Here is a 14,103-nt window from a genome sequence, read left to right as displayed (position 1 = left end):
AAATTAACAACCTAATTACTAAACAATACAATACAATACTAATACTAAAAGTAATAATATCATATAATTAAACCTAAGAAAAACTCCACTATAATAAACTATTAGTAATAATAAATCTAATATTCACTCATAAGCCAAATGGAACTTTTTAGTCCCATATTTATTCTGAATATAATCTATCCATCTTCTCCAAACCGAAATGTATCTTTCTTGTGAATGATCCTTCAAATAAGCAGAAATCTTGGCCATTTCTGCTAAATTTGAAACTTTAAGTGTCCATTCTTCTATAGTAGGCAAGCAATCCTTCTTCCAATATTTTTTTTTCCTTTTTAAATTCACTCATTTTTGGTTATGAAATGCTCATTCAGCCTGATCTTTACTAACGTTACATAGGAAAATGCAAGGTTTCTTGCTGCAGCAATAGTTTTTCTCTCTTCTGTGACAAAATGTAGCAAGTATGTTGATCAGGCAATAATCATTTAGTATTGAACATTTTAAAAAAACATTTGGTGGGAGGAAAGAGGAGAATAATAAAGAAAGAAGGAGCTGAAAGAGTTAAAGAACTACAGACTAACTCATATGGACATGGAAACTCCCAGGAGTTATAGATCATTAAAAATAGATTGAAAGGAAGGATGGATGAGGATAAAATGTAGACCATTGGAGAAAAGACATAACATGCACACAACTTTTGAAAATCATTTAGTTAAATCTTAAGTTGTAGGAGTTCTGATTCCTTGCTATGAATTTTCCTTTACTTTGATCTTACTTTGATCTTTCTATATGTTTAATATCTGTAATATTAGTTCTTCATCTGAAATTAAAAACATTTAGATTCTCAATGAGATGAGGGGTTTGCTCAATATGCTTTCTTCAAGATGTTTATAGCTCTTCTGAACTATAAAATACTATTGTTTTTTATAGGTTCCTGCTGCTCCTTCTGTTGAGTAGACTGTTTAGTAAAGGAAATGCCATCCCCAGGGATATGGAGGCGCAGTAGGAGTAATGTAATAATTATTGGCTTCATACTTAGCTACACCCAAATTTCAGATCTGTATGGGTGGAACAGCTCATCATGTTTTTGTTTCTCATTCCTGGTGTCTTTGTGAGACAGAATAAATGTTCCTTGGATCACTGATTTGGTTATAGAAAGCTTCTCTGGAGTCTGAAAAAAATTCACAGAGCTAATTTCTGGACAGAATAGAGTAATTCTGTACTTTTCTATAAAGTTGTACAGTATGCCCAGCATATCAATAACACAATTTCAGTGATCATACAATTTCAGTACAGGTAGCTCTCAACTTACAACCATTAAAGACCGTTCAAAGTTACAGCAGCACTGAAAAAAGGGACTTACAACTGGTCCTCACATTTATGACGGTTGCAGCATCTCCCCAGTCATATGTTTAAAATTCAGTGCGCTTGGCAAGCAGCATGTATTTACAATGGTTGCATCATCCCAGGGCCACATGATCACTGTTTGTGACCTTCCCAGCTGGCTTTGACAAGCAAAGTCAATGGGGAAGGATTCGTTTAATGATGTTGTATTTCACTTAACAGCTGGTGCGATTTGCTTAACAACTGTGATTTTAAAAAAGGGTGTAAAATCAGGTGCAGCTTACTGAATAGCTGCCTTGCTTAGCAATGTAAATTCTGATCCCCACTGTGGTCATAACTCAAGGACTACCTGTACTTGAACTTAAATAGAAATATATTTAAGCCACTTTCGACATTTGGGAGAAGCAACTGGGATCTCATATGTATGTTTCTGCCATTGAGGTCCAGTACTATCTCAGTACATAATTTTCTGCCCTTGAAAAAAGTGGGGAGTAAAAGAGGAGAGATCTTAGCAGATGGCAACCACCTAGCTAATTGTAGCTCATTTCCAAAACCTAAGCAGAGAGGGATCTGGTTAGTACTCAGATAGGAAACCAGGAAATTGCAGGATTGTAGGTTAGTTTGGTAAATTGCAAAAGCATTAGCAGTCATCAATAGTTTAATTTATGTTAAGGGAGTATTTACTTTGTAAGAAGATGAGAGTTTTTATTATCTTACACTAAATCAGATTTTTGCTTAATTTGTTTCAGCATTGTCCATGGTTTAAAGCTTATAGCAGTGATGGCGAACCTTTTAGAGTCCGAGTGCCCAAACTGCAACCCAAAACCCACTTATGCATCATCGGGTGTCGGGTGGGTGTGGCCAATTGGGTGGGTGTGGCCCATTGGCTGGGCATGGGTGTGGTGATAACGGCGGACTGGGTGGGACTAAAAAGTTCAATCAATCAATTCCAACTTTGCAAGATCTTTTTTTTCCCTGCGAGAAGTTGAAATTGACTGATTGATTGAACCTTTTTTTTTTTGCACACGGCGGCGGAGGCCTAAAGCGAAAAGGTTTTATAAAACCCAGCTGAAGGCCTAGGACTGGGGCGACGGCGCGCGTGCCCACAGAGAGGGCTCCGAGTGCCGCTTCTGGCACCCGTGCCATAGGTTCGCCACCACTGGCTTATAGCATTGTGCAAACTCAGGCAATAAGGGTTTGTTTAGTACACTATTACTCATAGTTTGTTTTAATAAACTAGATTTAAATAAATACAATGCATAATGACTGATGGAAGCTTTCCAATGTTTCAGTCTTTTCCCTGTTATGTCGGGGGGAAACTGAAGACTAAACCTAGGAATTTTTTTTGTTGTTTTTTTGCACATAAAGCATATGCTCTACTACTGCTCTTCTCTAAAGCAGGAGGAAATGCCCAAAGTGTATAATAGGTCTTCAGATTAAAGGTGGGAAATCCTTGAGAGGCTGAAAAGCAAACAGTGGTTATAATTAGCGGAGAAAGTTGGATGAATGGAAATCCAGTTGAGGTGCAATGAACAGCAATGAAGAATAGATGAGATCTTCATCTGTTTTACAGCGTCTACATCATATTAATTAAAGAGCAGAGTCTGGAAAAAGTATATTCAAACAACCTTACAAACAAAGGCTATTATATTGGGGTTGTTTGTGTTAAGTTGAATGAGGCAGTCAACCCCATTCTTGAATGATTAACAATACAGTAATCTCTTTACTTTGGAAGTCACCCTGAACCTGAATAGAAAACTGTTCAAAGAAGTTTATCATAATGGATCACAGTAAATTATGGAAAGTTTGTCAACTTCTCCTGGCTATCCTCAAGTCACAGTTTCCCCTTATAGTTAATCCATTTAATGCTTGGTCTCAGGTGTTGCCTTTGGCAGAGCAGCTATTAGCCTTGTTGATTGTGTAGTTGAACAGAAGTGGCCAGCCCTGCTGAGTGCTACACTAAGACTTTGTGTAAAGAAAAAGGCAGACTTTTTGTAGTATTTGAGGAGGGCTCTCTGTCATCCTCCAACTTTGTTCCTGGATGCCTGCTTTACTCCGTCCGGCACACTCTTGCTCTTACATAATTAACAAGCTTCCCATTTACAGATGGATGGTGAGGTTTAGGAGATACCGGTTGTTGACAGCAAGTCTCCTTATCTGGTGTTGAAAATGTATATGGCTAAGGTGCTAAATGGGATTGTCAGGCATGTAAGAAAGGGATGATATGAGCTATGGAGGTGCTAATTTCTCCCCTTCCGCCACTTCTTCCTGATACTTATCAGTAGAAAGCTTAAGGGCACATCATGACCCAGATGACCCAAGTCTCTAATCTGAGACTTGTTGCTGCTCTTTAGTTAAATAAGTCTGTTGCCTTCAAGGTGTGTTGAAGGCTTGTCTGCATCATTTTAAACCAGGACAGGCCAACTGTTTGGTAGCTGGCTATAGGTGACCTGGTGGGGTTTGGTTTTTTTTCCTCTGTTTTGTGCAGTTGGGGGCAGCGTTTAAACTTTCCCAAGTATTTTAAATCTCTTTGAGGCTTGATGCAACTTTGTTCTTCTGCCTTTGATACTTAACTCAAAAAGCTCCTGAGCTACCCCCCCCCCAAAAAAAAGGAAAAGAAAAAGGTTTTATGAGCCACAGGCAGCCTACAAGTTGTGGACTGCCTGTTTTAAAGTTTCTTTGATAGCTGCATCAAGTAATTTCCAGAGTGCCTGAGGCCTCTGCAGCAGCCTGTATAGATTATCAAGATCTACTTGGTTTTTATTCTATGTGCAAAGATAATATATCAGAGGCTTTATGGATTGTTGTTTTGTGAATATGGAATCAAACTCCTTTCTGGAGTGGTATTGAGAATCAACTTGTCATGGTCATTTGCTTTAGTTTTCCCCCAATAGCCTAACATTTTCCACACCCTTGGGAGTGGTGCCAAATCCTGACTTCATAGATCATTGGAAATTATTTCTGCCTTGTTCTGACACTGGAGCTATACAGATTAAGATTGCTCCTATTGTACCTCCTATACTGAGGCAAATGTAAAATGCCTGAAGTTAGAACATTCTGCTTCTTTCTGTCAACCCTTCAATTATACCTCTGGGCCTGGTTTAAGATTAGCAACATTTATACTTGACTTATGTGTCTATTAACTGGGCACTTTCAAAATGCCTTTTATTTCTCTGACTTTAACTTTGTAGCAATTATTTTCTTCCTGGCTGAACTTTTGTCTTAATTTTTCTTTCTCCTCTCTCTCTCTCCTGTCAAATCAGCATGGTTTCCAAGATGCGTGTCCACACAGGGCAGAATTATTCTGTGCATTGTTTACATTAATTAAATTTATTTAATTCATTATATTGCTGTTCATAAACAGCTCAAGGTGGTGAACATAACTAATATTCCTTCCTCTATTTACCCCACAACAACAACAACCCTGTGAGTTGGGCGGAGAAAGAATGACGTGCCCAAGGTCATCCAGCTGCCTTTCATGGCTACTGTTGGATTTAAACTGTTGGAGTAAAACTCATAGTTTCTAGCCTGGTGCCTTAGTTACTAGGCCAGGGGTCCACTGGCTGAGGAATTCTGGGAGTTGTCCACAAGTCATAAAAGGGCCAAGTTTGAACACCCCTGTACCAGGCCAAACTGGCTCCGTATTGTGAAAGCTCACTGATACTCAGCGCACAATGGGTGATTCGCGAATGTCTCCTAGATGTTAAACCCTAGATCTGCCTTCTTCTCATCCATCGCACATGCTGTCATATTACACTGGCAAACTAAACTAACTTTGCTTTTTAAAAAATGTATTTAATTTGCACTTAATTTGCACAATTATTATTCCTGCTAAACAGAACATTTTACATTCAGTACATTTTTTCTTTCCATTTTGTCTTTCAGTGTGACAATAAATGTATATGTCAGGGAAATTGTTTTGCAACACAGTATGCTGTCTCTTGCCAAAATATAGAGAATGAATGCCATTTGATTTTTTATTTTTTATTTTAAAAAAAGTGAATCACAACAAAATGAAAAAGGATTTGGGATAGGAAATAACAGAAACTGCAAAAGAAAAGGACCATATCTGTTCTTTTTTTATGAAGGACACTGCCTAATCATTTCCAGATTCTTCCTGTTGACAATCTTAGCATTAAGACCACAGTTGAGGATGCTTCTATTTAGGCTTCTCTAATCTGATGTCCTCCAGATGTGTTGGACCATAGACTCACTGTCATCCAATACATGTGAAAAATGGAGGTGACAAATTGGAGTATGCAAACTTTCCAATTTAGTACTTTCTAGATTTATTGGATGGCAAGTTCTGTTATCTTCAACCAGGAGGGAAAATGACTTTGTATATTCCAAACATACACCAGAATCAAGAAACCTCGGTGAAAACATCTTAAGTTCTCTTTTTAAAAACAGGCATATTATCCCCTCATCTTTTGCTCATGTGATTTAAAAAAAAAATAGTAGGAAATTTCTCAATTGTTGCAGGGTGGGCCTTATCACGCCTCAGAGTCTGGAAGTAGTTGCTGGATGGCTGTGTTTGCATAACTACCTTGCAATCGGTTGCAAGGTTGTGGTTAAGGTGTTAGATTAAAAACCAGAAGACTGTGAGTTCTAGTCCATTCTTAGACATGGAATTTGGTAGGGTAACTTTGAGGCAGATAATTTTTCTTAGCTCAAGAATCCCACAAGAATCTGGATGAGGGGAACATTGGAGGAAAGGAGCATTATGCAAAGTGCCTTGAAGTGTACAACATAGAGATGGGAGATACATTTAATAATTAAAGACCAATCCAAGAAGTCTCCAGGTGAGAGATGGGGAAAGCTTCCTTTCACCAATCAGTGTAACTTGGGCATTTTCTAAAGCATTAAACTGGACCTTCTAACACAGATGCTATTTTAGTTGAGGAATGGTTTAATTGGAGTTACATACAATTGGGATCAGGTCCTATTTCCACAAAAATCACTTCACTTTCAGCCTTTTCTCTCCCTTCTCTTTCAGCCAGTTTAGTCTGTGGAAATATTGGGCTCCCTCTCCCCTCCCCCTTTTTTTGGGTCAGATTGTAAAGACAGGCATTTTATAGCTAGCTTCTCAATATACCCCTGCAGAGGGAAATTAGCAAAGTGGAAGAGTTCCCATTGGTACTAAAATATTCTATTTCTGCCCCATTTTAAAAGCAGGCATCTCATAATTTTCATTAGTATTTATTGAAGATCCAAACAATAAAATGACCTCATTTTCACAGAAAGGAAAGCTAATGAGAAACGAGGGCTATAAAATAATAATTAAAAGTTCCTTCTACAAAGGTTCACTTTTTCTCCTTGGTGGTCATGTTCATCTAGTCCAGCGGTTCTCAACCTATGGGTCGCGACCCCATTTGGGGTCGATCGACCATTTCACGGGGGTCGCCAAGCAAGGCTGTCCGCCATTTTTTTCCCCCTTTTCCGGCGGGTGCCTTACCTCCCTTGAGCTGGGCCAGCTGATGGTCGGCCTGCTCCGTCTCTGCCGCTTGCCAGCTAAGCCTCGGCCGGCGCAGGGGGCGGAACCACGCATGCACGGCGCTCCCAGGCAGGGAAAGTCCTCGACATACGACCGGTTGGGTAGTCCTCGACATACGACCGGTTTAGTCCTCGACTTATGACCGGTTTAGTCCTCGACTTACGACCGGTTTAGTCCTCGACTTACGACCGGTTGGGGGTCATGGCATTAAAAAGGTTGAGAACCACTGATCTAGTCCAGTGCCCAGATTTTATATGCAAGGTCAGATGGTCTTGGAGCTTTCGAAGTGAAAAAGCCCAGCGAGTAACATCAGTCAAAGTTTATTTTAGGAGGCATAGCTGTTTTCTTCACTCAGAGGTTATTAATTATTTCTCTGTCTAGAAATTGCTAATGCTAGATTAGAAAATCCTAGAAAATGCAATGTACCAGATACAGAGAAGTTGCTCCTATAAGTATAATAAACCATGCCAGGCAATGATCATGGGACTATTGACTAATGTTCTTAAGCTTCTGCATGCTTTTCTTTTCTACTTTATATTTGTCTCTTTCTCTGGTTTTTTTGCCTGATTCATTCATATAGTGACAGGCTGTATTCTGTATTTCCAGTACCAGAATCTGAACCTCCATCTTCCATATTACATGCTATATCTGCATGTTGCTTTGGTTAATAATAGTTGGATAAATAGAAGAATATAGACGTTTGGATTCATCCAAAGTGATTTAGATAGAGTCTGGCTATAATCAGAATCAGATCTGCACATATATAATTGGACACAAAACTGGGAACTGGAATGGATTGATAGGGCTTGGTTCTGATTCGTAGGGTATAGTACGGGTTCCGATAGAAGAACCTGGCACTGACTATTGTGATGAGAAATTGTTAACTGTGTATAATTTAGCAGACATAAATTCATAGTTTCCTCATTTAAATGCCGCATATTAAAGTAAGATTTATATCACGGTCATCCAATCTTTTGGCTTGCCTAGACCGCATCGAGTGAAGAGGAATCGTCTTGGGCCACATCGCATAGGAAATGTAGAACATGTAGGTAGTCCTCAGCTTACAACCACAACTGAACCCAAAATTTCCATTACTAAGCGAGACCGTTATTAAGTGAATTTTGCCCCATTTTATGACCTTTCTTGTGACATTTGCTAAGTGAATTATTGCAGTTGTTAAGTGAGCAACATGTTTGTCAAGTGCATCTGGCTAGCCTATCGAATTTGCTTGTCAGAAGGTCGCAAAAGGTGATCCCACGACCCTGGGACACTGCAATCATCATAAATACATGCCAGTTGCAAAGCGTCCAAATTTTGATCATGTGACCATGGGGGGGATGCTGCAATGGTTGTAAGTGTGAAAAACAGTCATAAGTCACTTTTTCCAGCCCTCTTATACCTTCGAACAGTTGTTAAACGAATGGCTGTTAAGTTGAGGACCACTTGCACCCGCTTTTGAAAAATAAATTAGAGCCACCCCCACTAATTTGCATTGAGGACTTTGAAATAGGGAAATGTGTGTTGTAAGAATACTTGAGCTCATTCAAGCTTTCTCTAGTGGTGTGTTTTGGATGCTTATGGGCTAGACTGGTTGACTACTCTGCTGCTGAGTAATCATCGATAAAGTTGAAGTACCATTCCAGGAATGCCCAGAAGCTGTAAAAGAAGAGTCATACCAGGCGGCGCCTTTCATCATGGAGTACAAACCAATGGTGCTGTGAACTGATCTACCTTCCAAATCTGTATGTTCGTCCTGCAGTCAGGCCTTGCCCAGGAAAGTCTCTCTGTATCTTCTCCTCCCTTTCTGATCTGCTGTGGGATGATTCAGTCAAGACTTGAGACATCGCACCACAGCTTTTATTACTAAACCTCTTTTGGTTTGGAAAGAAAGTCATGGAAACGACGGGCCTCTGTAGGAGCCAGACCGAAATCCTATGTGGTGTTTCAGTAGTGGTTGCTGATATGTCTGGGTGTCTGGGTGGGGTTTTATGTTTATGAATGAGGACTTGGCATCTTACTTGCAGTCATTAATTGTGAATAAAGTTTCTAGGCAAGGTACAACATGATTATTTAGAAGATAATCCCTGATGTGGAAGATTGTATATGATTTAGCATCCTTTTTTTTTTTAATGAGAATCGCAGTTTCCCAAGTGTATTCTATTGTGGGGTTGAAGCAAGAGTTTAAAAAATGTGGGTCTCTCTCTCTCTCTCTCTCTCTCTCTCTCTCTCTCTCTCTCTCTCTCTCTCTCTCTCTCTCTCTCTCTCCCTCTCTCCCACCCTCCCTCCCTATCTCCCTCCCTCCCTCTCTCCCTCTCTGACATTCCTACCTTCACCTCTCTTATGCTGGTCTCAACTACCATTCCCTTATCTCTGCTGGGAAAAACAGATAATTGTTCTTCTAAGGCAGGGGTTTCCAAACTTGGCAACTTGTTAAGACTTGTGGACTTCAACTCCGAAATTCTGGGAGTTTACGCTCACAAGTCTTAAAGTTGCCAAGTTTGAAGACCTCTGTTCTAAGATATCTGGTATATAAGAAAATGGTTTTTTGTGTGTCCTTCTTTCCTTATGGCAACTTTATATCTTATTTTATTTTGTCCGTGCTGTTTTCTTGGAAATGATGAGAAAGAGAAGTGAGAAGCTGCCATTAAGGAAGGGCCTATCTCTGCAAGGTTAGGCTATATAGTGAAAGGTTGTATAGTGAAAGGTGTACTTTTGGGCAGTGATAGCAGCAAGGGGACATCAGTACCGCTCTTCCCTTTGTTCTCTTCTCTCTCAAGTGAGAACAACACCCTCTCTTGAAATGTATCCTTGCCAGAGACCACCCCGCATGCTTACTGGCTCAAAGGGACTTTGAATTTGGACTTCCTATCTCCAGACTCATCCCTGTGGCTGTGTATTTTAAACCCTGAATAAGTTAGTCACAAAATTGGACAGCCCATAAAAAAAAAGATAATCTAGCTCAGCCCACTGTACTGAGAAGGGATTTCCTGTGCCTGAATTGTGCCTGCCAAAAAACTCTCTTGCTTGATCTTTAACACTGATAAGAAAAGAGCTTCAGCACAGTTCCCAGAGAAGATTGCTCCATAGCCCATGACACAATACTCCACGGTATCAAAACCAGTTCCAAGTGCAGTGGTGCTGCCATTGAATAGAACCCTTTTTAAATATATTCCATTGCAACTTAATATTTGCTGAACGCGACTAGCCGTGAAACAGTGTAAAGTATTTTCATTGTATTTTCATCTGGATCCCAATCAAATTATATAACAATGGTCAAAGATAGTGTTTCATCCCCAAACTACCCAGAGAGCTAAAACGTTTGTGGCTAGCCACAGTTCGCAGTACTTGGCCACAAGCATTTTATGCATGTTCTTGTTGCAGAAGTTTGAAGCGAAGTGAAGTAGACTTGCATTAGATGAAACAATCTCTATAAAGCTTATTCCACAAAATCTTAGTTAATCTTTGAGGTGCCACAAGTGTGTGTGTGGGGGGGAGGGGACGACGGATAAATCTCCTAGAATAACTCAAAAGTGCAGCTGTTGCAATCATTTTTTTTGTTATTAATCCTGTTCATTTATTTAATTTGTTCTTCCTCTTAGTTGTTTAGCATGATATATCTAATTCCTGTTCCACTCATTTATCCTGGCACAGTCTTGTGAGGCAGTCTTACAATGAGAGATAGTAACCAGCTTAAGCTGGATAACCCAAATATTTTACTGTGACCCTGTTATTTATGCGTGTGCTTGTGTGTCCTGTGAACAGCTAATCTCTTTTTGAAAGTAATATATGAAATGAAAGTAATGTTCATACATCTCAAATTTCTTATTATCTTTAAAACACGGTGGTGTTGTGCGGTGGTGTTGTGCCTTGAATTTCAGGGATGGGACCCCAGACTTATAACATAACCATAAATTTTCTGAATATTAAGATACATGTATTTTAGTGAAATAATGTCAACCTTTTTCTAATGTCTGGGGAATCAGTCTGAGAGCACTTTTTATATCTGTCTTACATATGTTTAAAGGAATGAATGCTTATTTGCAAATTAATACCATGTGTGAACATATGAGAAAAATAACGCATTGGCTTACTTATTAAATAGATTATTATACATTTTCATACATTTACTTATTAAAATTATTATGGATGTGTAACATTACAATAAGTATATATTGTACTTTTTTTCAAAACAATTAAATATATGCATAATTTTATGATTATCAATACAATTCATATTTTTCTTGCCTAAGTGAGAATTTTAATTTAGGTGTGTCCCTGAAAACAGAATGATGATTTTGGAGTTACATCTTCTTTTCGATTTTAATCTGACATTATTGAATTTTATTTTATTTATTATTTATTGTTATGCATACATATTATCATATTTGGGGGGAAGTAAAAAATGAAAATGATGACTTACCTCTATGTCATCTAGGGTGGACTCTTCATCTTTCCATATGAGGTTGTGACTATTTCACACACATTGGTGACTTGTCACTTGGGTAATTGCCGGTTCTCAAGGGATGACTTGAAGTGTGAAAGATCATACTCTACAACAGTGGTGGCGAACCTATGGCACGGGTGCCAGAGGCGGCACTCAGAGCCCCCTCTGTGGGCACGTGCGCCATCGCCCCAGTCCTAGGCCTTCAGCTGGGTTTTATAAAACCTTTTCGCTTTAGGCCTCTGCCGCTGTGTGCAAAAAAAAAAAAAAGATTCAATCAGTCAATTTCAACTTCTCGCGGGAAAAAAAAGATCTTGCAAAATTGGAATTGATTGANCTCTCTCTCTCTCTCTCTCTCTCTCTCTCTCTCTCTCTCTCTCTCTCTCTCTCTCTCTCCCTCCCTCCCTCCCTCCCTCCCTCTCTGACATTCCTACCTTCACCTCTCTTATGCTGGTCTCAACTACCATTCCCTTATCTCTGCTGGGAAAAACAGATAATTGTTCTTCTAAGGCAGGGGTTTCCAAACTTGGCAACTTGTTAAGACTTGTGGACTTCAACTCCGAAATTCTCCGCTCACAAGTCTTAAAGTTGCCAAGTTTGAAGACCTCTGTTCTAAGATATCTGGTATATAAGAAAATGTTTTTTTGTGTGTCCTTCTTTCCTTATGGCAACTTTATATCTTATTTTATTTTGTCCGTGCTGTTTTCTTGGAAATGATGAGAAAGAGAAGTGAGAAGCTGCCATTAAGGAAGGGCCTATCTCTGCAAGGTTAGGTTGTATAGTGAAAGGTTGTATAGTGAAAGGTTGTATAGTGAAAGGTTGTATAGTGAAAGGTGTACTTTTGGGCAGTGATAGCAGCAAGGGGACATCAGTACCGCTCTTCCTTTTGTTCTCTTCTCTCTCAAATGAGAGCAACACCCTCTCTTGAAATGTATCCTTGCCAGAGACCACCCCGCATGCTTACTGGCTCAAAGGGACTTTGAATTTGGACTTCCTATCTCCAGACTCATCCCTGTGGCTGTGTATTTTAAACCCTGAATAAGTTAGTCACAAAATTGGACAGCCCATAAAAAAAAAAGATAATCTAGCTCAGCCCACTGTACTGAGAAGGGATTTCCTGTGCCTGAATTGTGCCTGCCAAAAACCTCTCTTGCTTGATCTTTAACACTGATAAGAAAAGAGCCTCAGCACAGTTCCCAGAGAAGATTGCTCCATAGCCCATGACACAATACTCCACGGTATCAAAACCAGTTCCAAGTGCAGTGGTGCTGCCATTGAATAGAACCCTTTTAAAATATATTCCACTGCAACTTAATATTTGCTGAACGCGACTAGCCGTGAAACAGTGTAAAGTATTTTCATTGTATTTTCATCTGGATCCCAATCAAATTATATAACAATGGTCAAAGATAGTGTTTCATTCCCAAACTACCCAGAGAGCTAAAACGTTTGTGGCTAGCCACAGTTCGCAGTACTTGGCCAACAAGCATTTTATGCATGTTCTTGTTGCAGAAGTTTGAAGCGAAGTGAAGTAGACTTGCATTAGATGAAACAATCTCTATAAAGCTTATTCCACAAAATCTTAGTTAATCTTTGAGGTGCCACAAGTGTGTGTGTGTGGGGGGGGGAGGGGACGACGGATAAATCTCCTAGAATAACTCAAAAGTGCAGCTGTTGCAATCATTTTTTTTGTTATTAATCCTGTTCATTTATTTAATTTGTTCTTCCTCTTAGTTGTTTAGCATGATATATCTAATTCCTGTTCCACTCATTTATCCTGGCACAGTCTTGTGAGGCAGTCTTACAATGAGAGATAGTAACCAGCTTAAGCTGGATAACCCAAATATTTTACTGTGGTCCTGTTATTTATGCGTGTGCTTGTGTGTCCTGTGAACAGCTAATCTCTTTTTGAAAGTAATATATGAAATGAAAGTAATGTTCATACATCTCAAATTTCTTATTATCTTTAAAACACGGTGGTGTTGTGCGGTGGTGTTGTGCCTTGAATTTCAGGGATGGGACCCCAGACTTATAACATAACCATAAATTTTCTGAATATTAAGATACATGTATTTTAGTGAAATAATGACAATCTTTTTCTAATGTCTGGGGAATCAGTCTGAGAGCACTTTTTATATCTGTCTTACATATGTTTAAAGGAATGAATGCTTATTTGCAAATTAATACCATGTGTGAACATATGAGAAAAATAACGCATTGGCTTACTTATTAAATAGATTACTATACATTTTCATACATTTACTTATTAAAATTATTATGGATGTGTAACATTACAATAAGTATATATTGTACTTTTTTTCAAAACAATTAAATATATGCATAATTTTATGATTATCAATACAATTCATATTTTTCTTGCCTAAGTGAGAATTTTAATTTAGGTGTGTCCCTGAAAACAGAATGATGATTTTGGAGTTACATCTTCTTTTCGATTTTAATCTGACATTATTGAATTTTATTTTATTTATTATTTATTGTTATGCATACATATTATCATATTTGGGGGGAAGTAAAAAATGAAAATGATGACTTACCTCTATGTCATCTAGGGTGGACTCTTCATCTTTCCATATGAGGTTGTGACTATTTCACACACATTGGTGACTTGTCACTTGGGTAATTGCCGGTTCTCAAGGGATGACTTGAAAGTGTGAAAGATCATACTCTACAACAGTGGTGGCGAACCTATGGCACGGGTGCCAGAGGCGGCACTCAGAGCCCCCTCTGTGGGCACGTGCGCCGTCGCCCCAGTCCTAGGCCTTCAGCTGGGTTTTATAAAACCTTTTCGCTTTAGGCCTCCGCCGCTGTG

This window comes from Protobothrops mucrosquamatus, unplaced genomic scaffold (genome assembly GCF_001527695.2).
Source record: "Protobothrops mucrosquamatus isolate PMUCROS unplaced genomic scaffold, P.Mucros_1.0 scaffold1118, whole genome shotgun sequence".
Lineage (NCBI taxonomy): Eukaryota > Metazoa > Chordata > Lepidosauria > Squamata > Viperidae > Protobothrops > Protobothrops mucrosquamatus.
The sequence above is the reverse complement of the archived record's forward strand: the minus strand, read 5'-3'. Positions refer to the sequence as shown.